Below are 6,813 nucleotides of genomic sequence, written 5' to 3' on the forward strand. Positions count from 1 at the left end.
AACATTTCTTGGTCATATCAAACAAGGGGATCTATTATGACAACTCACGAGTTGCAAGGCTCAAACTCAACACAACATCAAAACAAGGTGTTGTAGAAATTGTTCAAGAGAATCAAAAGAATGACCAGAGGGTATGAAATGATTAACTACTAGGTCGAACAAAATGACCTCGAGTATGAACCCATCTGGCTTTTCAACCGAAAGTTGAAACACATGGGTTTTCAACCCAAAAGACGTCTACTGAGATTTGGATCATGTGGACTGGCCAGGTCCAACATCATCACCTCCCAGTCACACGAGAAACATCGTCCCGAACTTGAAGGGCCATGAACATACTATACATAACAAAACATAAGTTCATTATGACAATTAAACTTATCTTAAGGTTCCCTATCCTATTGATCTCAAACCCCAAACCTCTCTTAAGACATATACACACAGACATACGTACACAGGCAAAACACTCTATTCATAAAATCTATCCTGTAGCAAAAGTCGATTTGATATTCCGTCGTACTTGAACATTTGAACGTAGAGACTATGGTTCAACCTTTGATGCAACGTTTACCTTGAATTCGTCGCGTATCGTCATTCTGTGTTTTTCCTTTACCTCGTACATATCTTTCCATTCCTCTTTGTAGTTCAAAAGAATCATTGTTTTCTTGAGGGAGCTGAAATGCTCTAAGTTCTCTTTCATTCTTCTACATCATCACCTTAAGAATCTAGATTGTAGAGATATCCTACTAATCTAGTAGTCTATGTTCTTTTAAAATTGTGATCATGCAACTTATAGCAATCTATGTTCTCCGGGAAAACATATGTCAATTTTTCTATCATTCGTCTGATCATAACATCATAGATTGCGAAAATATGCCATGAAAGGCAAAACATTCAACATTTCATCATAACCTGCTCTTCACATAAACATATTCATGAAGCATTTTAGAACATTAACATCTTTAAAACGTTGAAACTGCAGTTACCTTCTTTCCTTGATTGAGCACGATGCAATGGAGTGTTGAGCGGTGCCATATGAACCCGTGTAAGTCTAAAGAATCAAACTAGACTTGAATCTTTAGAATAAGGTTTCTAGGGCCAGAGCGAACGAACCGCTCTGATACCACTCTGTCACAGCCCACTATCCCAATGACGGGTTAACCGGGGTTATGACTTGGGGTGAACAATAAGAAATGGAAATGGACAATTACTTAACATTAAAGTATATGGAAATGTCACTCATAGATAAAATGCTAGGATCATATATGATTATTTGGATACACATAATTGAGAACTGATTAAGGTGGTTACCCAATAACACGTATCACAACTTCATATCATAGAGCTATCTTAATCAAAGTGTTTTGCAGCGGAAAGCGTGTGAGATATACATATGAAGATGTATACTCAAGGTTACATTTCTTGAAATGTCAAAGGAACACCCGCTCAACATCATTCCATTCCATCAACTGCTCAACCTGCACATTTAGAAATACATGCAGGGCTGAGTATAAAAATACTCAGTGGGCATAGCCGAAAATACAACATGCATACATATATAAATTGAACTGCCATAACAGTAACACACAGGGGTTTTCTTAAATGACCTGTGCTTACTAAAATATTTCTTTCATTTTCATAAAGTCGATCGGCCGATCATTTTCCTTCATATGATCCATATCTGTTCCTTTCTGTCACGCGCCGGGAAGGAGGCCTCCTTACCACGGATGCCAAGACCGGTCGCAAGCGACTCGCGGTCTCCATAAGTGTACACGTTAACCCTAGCTAGCGACCTTTGTCTAGCATAGGATCCCAATTGGATTTCCTTTAAAGTTGGCGAACCAACACAGATAGGATACATATAAAAACATAAACATTTTTGGCAGTCAATCATTTCATTTCATAAACATTTCATTTTCATTTCATAAGAGTCATTTATCATTTGGGCATAATAATAAACTGAAATTAACAGTTAAAATCATCTCATGCATATATTCGTATAAGAGGCCTACGACACGCAGGGGATCTCTATATACGTATAGTAAAAGTAATGCCCACCTGATTAGGCAAAGCCTGTCGTTTATCCTTATCTCTGAATCGGAATAGCAGTGCTAATCCTCCTGTTGCTCAAAGCCTACAAGAAATCTATTCTCAATAGGTCTCCTTGAATTCTAATCTTAAGTCATGGTGTAGTGCTTAATATTCTATGATTCACTTAGCCGGGTTTTCAAAATTTAATGAATAAATAATTGAAAACATTTTCTCTTGAGTTAAGAACACCAACAATATTCTTACTCATCTTTTAATAATTGGAATTATAAATAAAACCAATTAAATCATAAATATTCTTATTGCAAAATATAATGCAAATCTTGTCATGCTTAGCATATAATAAGTAATTTACTTAAAATATGCTTATAATAATAATTTAATATTATTATAAAAATTTACTCTTTGAAAATAATTAATTAAACTTAATAAGTCTAATTAATTATAATAGTGTAGCTCCTTTAAATAAAATCTGTACAAATCCAATTAAATAAATACTTGGGCAGCCCATGATTTAAAATAATCAAAGGCCCAACTTAATATAGAAAATCGGCCCAAAATTAAGAAATAACCCAGCCCATTTAATTAAAAATCTCGGCCCAAGTACTTATAAAAATCGGCCCATAACTAATTAAATAAATTGAGCCCAATTCGCAAGCCCACCCTCAATTAAAATCGGCCCAAGTCAAAATTTAAAACAAAGGCCCAACACTTCAAAGCCCAACCCCTAACCCAAACCTAAAGCCCAACACTCCCTCCCTTATTTCTCCCCTCTCACAAACACACGCACACACTCACACATCTCTCAATCGGCGCCCCTCCCTTCTTCTTCGGCGAAGCGCCGCCTCCGTCACCGGCGAGAGCGCAGCCCCTCCGGAACCCTCGACTCTCATCCCCGTCCTCTCTTTTTCGCTTTTTGCTCACTCCCACATACTCAGCGCCGCAGCAGCAGCCGCCGGTAAAGCGACAGCCGCCGTTGCACAGCTCCCTCTCCCTCGCTCGTCTCTCGCCTAGCCCGCTCGGAATGACAGCAGAGCCGTCGAGCCCTCTCCCTAAATCCCCAGAACTCGAGCTATAACCCCTGCCTCCTGCAACCTCCGGCGAGCAGCGGCCAAAACCGCCACCACCGTCTCTCTCATGCTCAAGCTTGACCGGCGATTACCAGTAGCTCCACGCCACCGGCATCCACCTACCTCTTCTCCGAACCTGCCCTCTCAGAAGCCACCCTCACAGAACTCCAGCAACTGCGGCAGTGCCACGGCCGCCACCCTCTTCCCCCGACTCGATTCAACCGTCAACAACAGCATCAACAGAAAGCCATCCACCGCCTCCTCATCCCTCTCTCTCTCTTTACCAGAACATCACCCTCGACTCTCCCTCGTCCCTGCCCTTGGCCGGACAGCAGTGGCGGAGCCGCCGTGCCCTGGCCTCTCCCTCATTCTCTCGACTTTCTCAGCTAGCAACCAAGCAACCCGACTCGACACAGCAAGTATGGAAATAAGGAGATTCAAAGCTACAAACTTTTTCTCAAATTATTTTTTTATTACTCGAATGATGTATAAATGTATGCTTGTGTCTCTGTGCTTTAATTCGATATGCATAAAAGATATGCACTGACGATGAGATGAATGAATGTATGCTTATGCCTCCTTGCTTTTGGCTCAATTAAGAACTACAATAAAATGGAATAAGGATTTAGAAGTAAAACCTTTAGAAAGGTTTCGGCTGGGTCGGTTTGCTTGAATTTGTGTGGTAGCTGAAATTGATTCACATATGGTATATTCATTGAGGTGGAGAGTTTGTGTTGTAAGAAATAAATTATGAAATTATGATTGCAGTTCTTACCTCTGCACTTGTTCGTTGGGTTTCCTTGTGAGAGTGAAATATGGCAAATTGTGTGGGAGATTGAGTAGAAGTGGAAGGGGATGGGTGAAGTATATCAGTGGGTGTGCTGCAGTAGGCATGCTTTTTGCAGGGAGTTGGTGGTGGGAGTGGGTAGTGTCTTAGTGATGTTAACTTTGCAAAAAGGAGGGAGTAGGTGGGTGTGGGAGGGAGTAGGTGAGTAGTAGGTGAGTGTGTGTTAGGTGAGGGAGAGAAGTAGGTGAGAATAAAATAAAAAGTCTTCCGGGTTGTATTATGAAAATTGTAATAATTCTTCAGTGTTTGCTTAAATAAATAGCTCGTGTAGATACTAAATGCTCAATTTAAATAAATATGAAATGCATAAGAATTTAAATGACTGACATTTACAAAAAAAGATTTTGCAAATCGTTTGTTGGAATTAAAATAAATTCATTTTCTTTATATCCGGCGTGAATCATCTTACTTCTAAATTTCGAAAATAAATTCTAAATTTAACTCAGGGAAACGGGGTATTACAGGTAAATAGACGCATTGTATACTAAAAGTTTGCTTTAGTATAAGTGGGAGATTGTTGGATTTGTATACTGAAAGCAAGAACGTTTTATGCTTGTATACAATGTTTCCTAAGTTCACTATCTAATCTCCTATCTGATTGTGTTCATGATTGCATATGTATGTTCTTTATCTCTATATAAGTAGATTATATGGTGTGTTGTAGATAACAGAAGACCATATAATTGGAATAACCTTAAGAGATATAATATGATCACAGCCGAAATAACTCTAGGACAAGTTATTGGTTTAGGCTGCAGTATAGATGGAAGTAGTTTGTCTTGGCTACTTGTCTATACTGGTACGTCATTACGTATTGATAGGACCACAGTTTGAGATGTATTCTTCTATCTGACTTAAGTGAAGAATCAAGATCTCGGTGACTTATAAATCTTAATACTAATAAGTATTCAGATATATATGTTAACTCGTATATCACTTTGACTTACTATGGGTGAAGGTTATATACTAACTCGAGTACTCTGTATCTTGGGTGATAGCGGTTAATATATGATATTTGATTATCTGTATTAGTACCCGTATCCGGTATAGGATAATGACATCCCCTTAAGGAGCTCAATAAGGTTTATTGCGCTAAACCCTGCAGGTTGATTAAGTTCAGGCGCAATAATAAAGTTTGAGTGGTACTGCTTGAGGATTTATAAAGAGATTAATTAATTTAAGCTGTCAGAGCTCTAATTAATTAATGGATGTCGGATATTTTAAATACGGAGATTTAATAAGTCTAAATACAAGCCCCGACTCATCACCGGCAATAAAGGGGTAAGTCAGTATCGGTTCTCTAGTGGAATGAACTGATATTTATAAATTAATTATGGTCTGGGCTGACCATAGATAAATTAATTTATTTGAGGCCCATCTTTATTCCTTGTATCTGGTCCCTGGACTGGCCCAATGTCTCCTAGCCCTAGAAGGAGAGAAAGACGCCTCCTACACTAATTCTGTGCCCACACGTATTTAATTTTATTTAAATACAGCTGTCAGCTCTCAGGAAAATACACTGATAAAAATTAGGGTTTTTGAGAGCAGAGCGGGGCGCAGGAAATCGTGAGTGGTCATTCTGTCTTGGGAATTTCCATAGCTCGTTGTCCATCCAACGTTGGGAATTGAGCGGGATACAGTCGAGAAGATCAGAGCTGGAGTCAGATTTTCGCAGGAAACCAAGTTCTGGCAGTCTCCGTAAAACGGCCATAACTTCCTCCACAAAACTCCGATTCAGACGAATCAGGCGGCCACGGAAAGCTCTTTCGAAAACGAAGAAGTCGTATTTCTGCACAAAATACGATTGGAGGTCGTTTGAGGGGTCAAACGGAGCGTTGAAGTTGGCTGACCTGTTCAGCGACAGATTGACGAATTCTTCTGAATTCTTCAGGTATTTCTGAACTCCAACGTGCAGCTGTTAAATTCATAGGAGCATGTTAGGATTAATCGTTGTATGATAAATTGATAATAATCCAAGAAACGATCATCGGGCAAAGCGGAACGTTAATTCAGTTTAATATTCCTTCAGTACACACATACATAGGTATTTATATATTAATCTATGTATATATTTATATATGTGTGTGGTTTATCTTTCTTTTTTATATGTTAGTTTTTTTTTGTGTCCGAGACAACTTCTCTTTCTCTTTTCCTCCAAACTCATTTCCACTTTGTGTGAAATAAGTTTGGGGGGAGGGGAGAGATGGATTAGTTGTCTCATCTATCTTTTGCTTTACTTGTTTTTGTTTGTTTTAGTTTTGTTGTCATGTTTTTGTTATTGTTGAATAAATGAAAGCTTGAGAGTTAGTTGGGTTGATATTTTTGTTTTTGTTTTGCTTGGGATAATTGTATCAAACTTTGTGATGTTGATTGAATGTCATTGGGCTTATGATATGAATTGTTTCATGGAAATATTGTGTGTATCACTTGTGGATTATGCATGAAAAGTTTGAACTTGTGACAAGTGAGTTAAATATTTTGCCTCCAAGAACTTGATAATGAGCTTGTAAGATTTGAGCCATTGATTGTCATATTATCACAATCTCATTTCATTCTTGAGTGTAAATCAATTGAACATGCTCGTTAATCTCTAGAACTTGCCATAAGTCCTCTCTAAAAAAATGAAAGTAGATGTGTTATGAATATTGAAGTGATTTAAGGCCATCCTTGCTAGCCACTTGACTTAAATTGTGTCCAAATTCTCATATGATCATAGTTTACCCACTTTGTGTCTTATAGCCTTTTTTTGAATGAACCAATGATAAAGGGGTAGAACTTAGAGTTTTAGTGATTGCTTTGATGAAAAGGTTTGGGAAATGATTGAAATTGCCTATCAAGCTTTGATTGAGT

General features: G+C 38.4%; 1 long non-coding RNA gene across 1 annotated transcript; it reads right to left on the reverse strand.

Moving 5' to 3' along the window:
* Positions 1–1,191: 1,191 nt before the first annotated feature.
* LOC130989000 (uncharacterized) lies at positions 1,192–2,512 on the reverse strand. Its single transcript, XR_009090366.1, has 2 exons — positions 2,056–2,512; positions 1,192–1,475 (listed from the first exon to the last, which is right to left on the reverse strand). It is a non-coding gene; the product is annotated as an uncharacterized LOC130989000 (long non-coding RNA).
* Between the last annotated feature and the right edge of the window lie 4,301 nt (positions 2,513–6,813).

Source organism: Salvia miltiorrhiza, chromosome 6 (genome assembly GCF_028751815.1).
Source record: "Salvia miltiorrhiza cultivar Shanhuang (shh) chromosome 6, IMPLAD_Smil_shh, whole genome shotgun sequence".
Lineage (NCBI taxonomy): Eukaryota > Viridiplantae > Streptophyta > Magnoliopsida > Lamiales > Lamiaceae > Salvia > Salvia miltiorrhiza.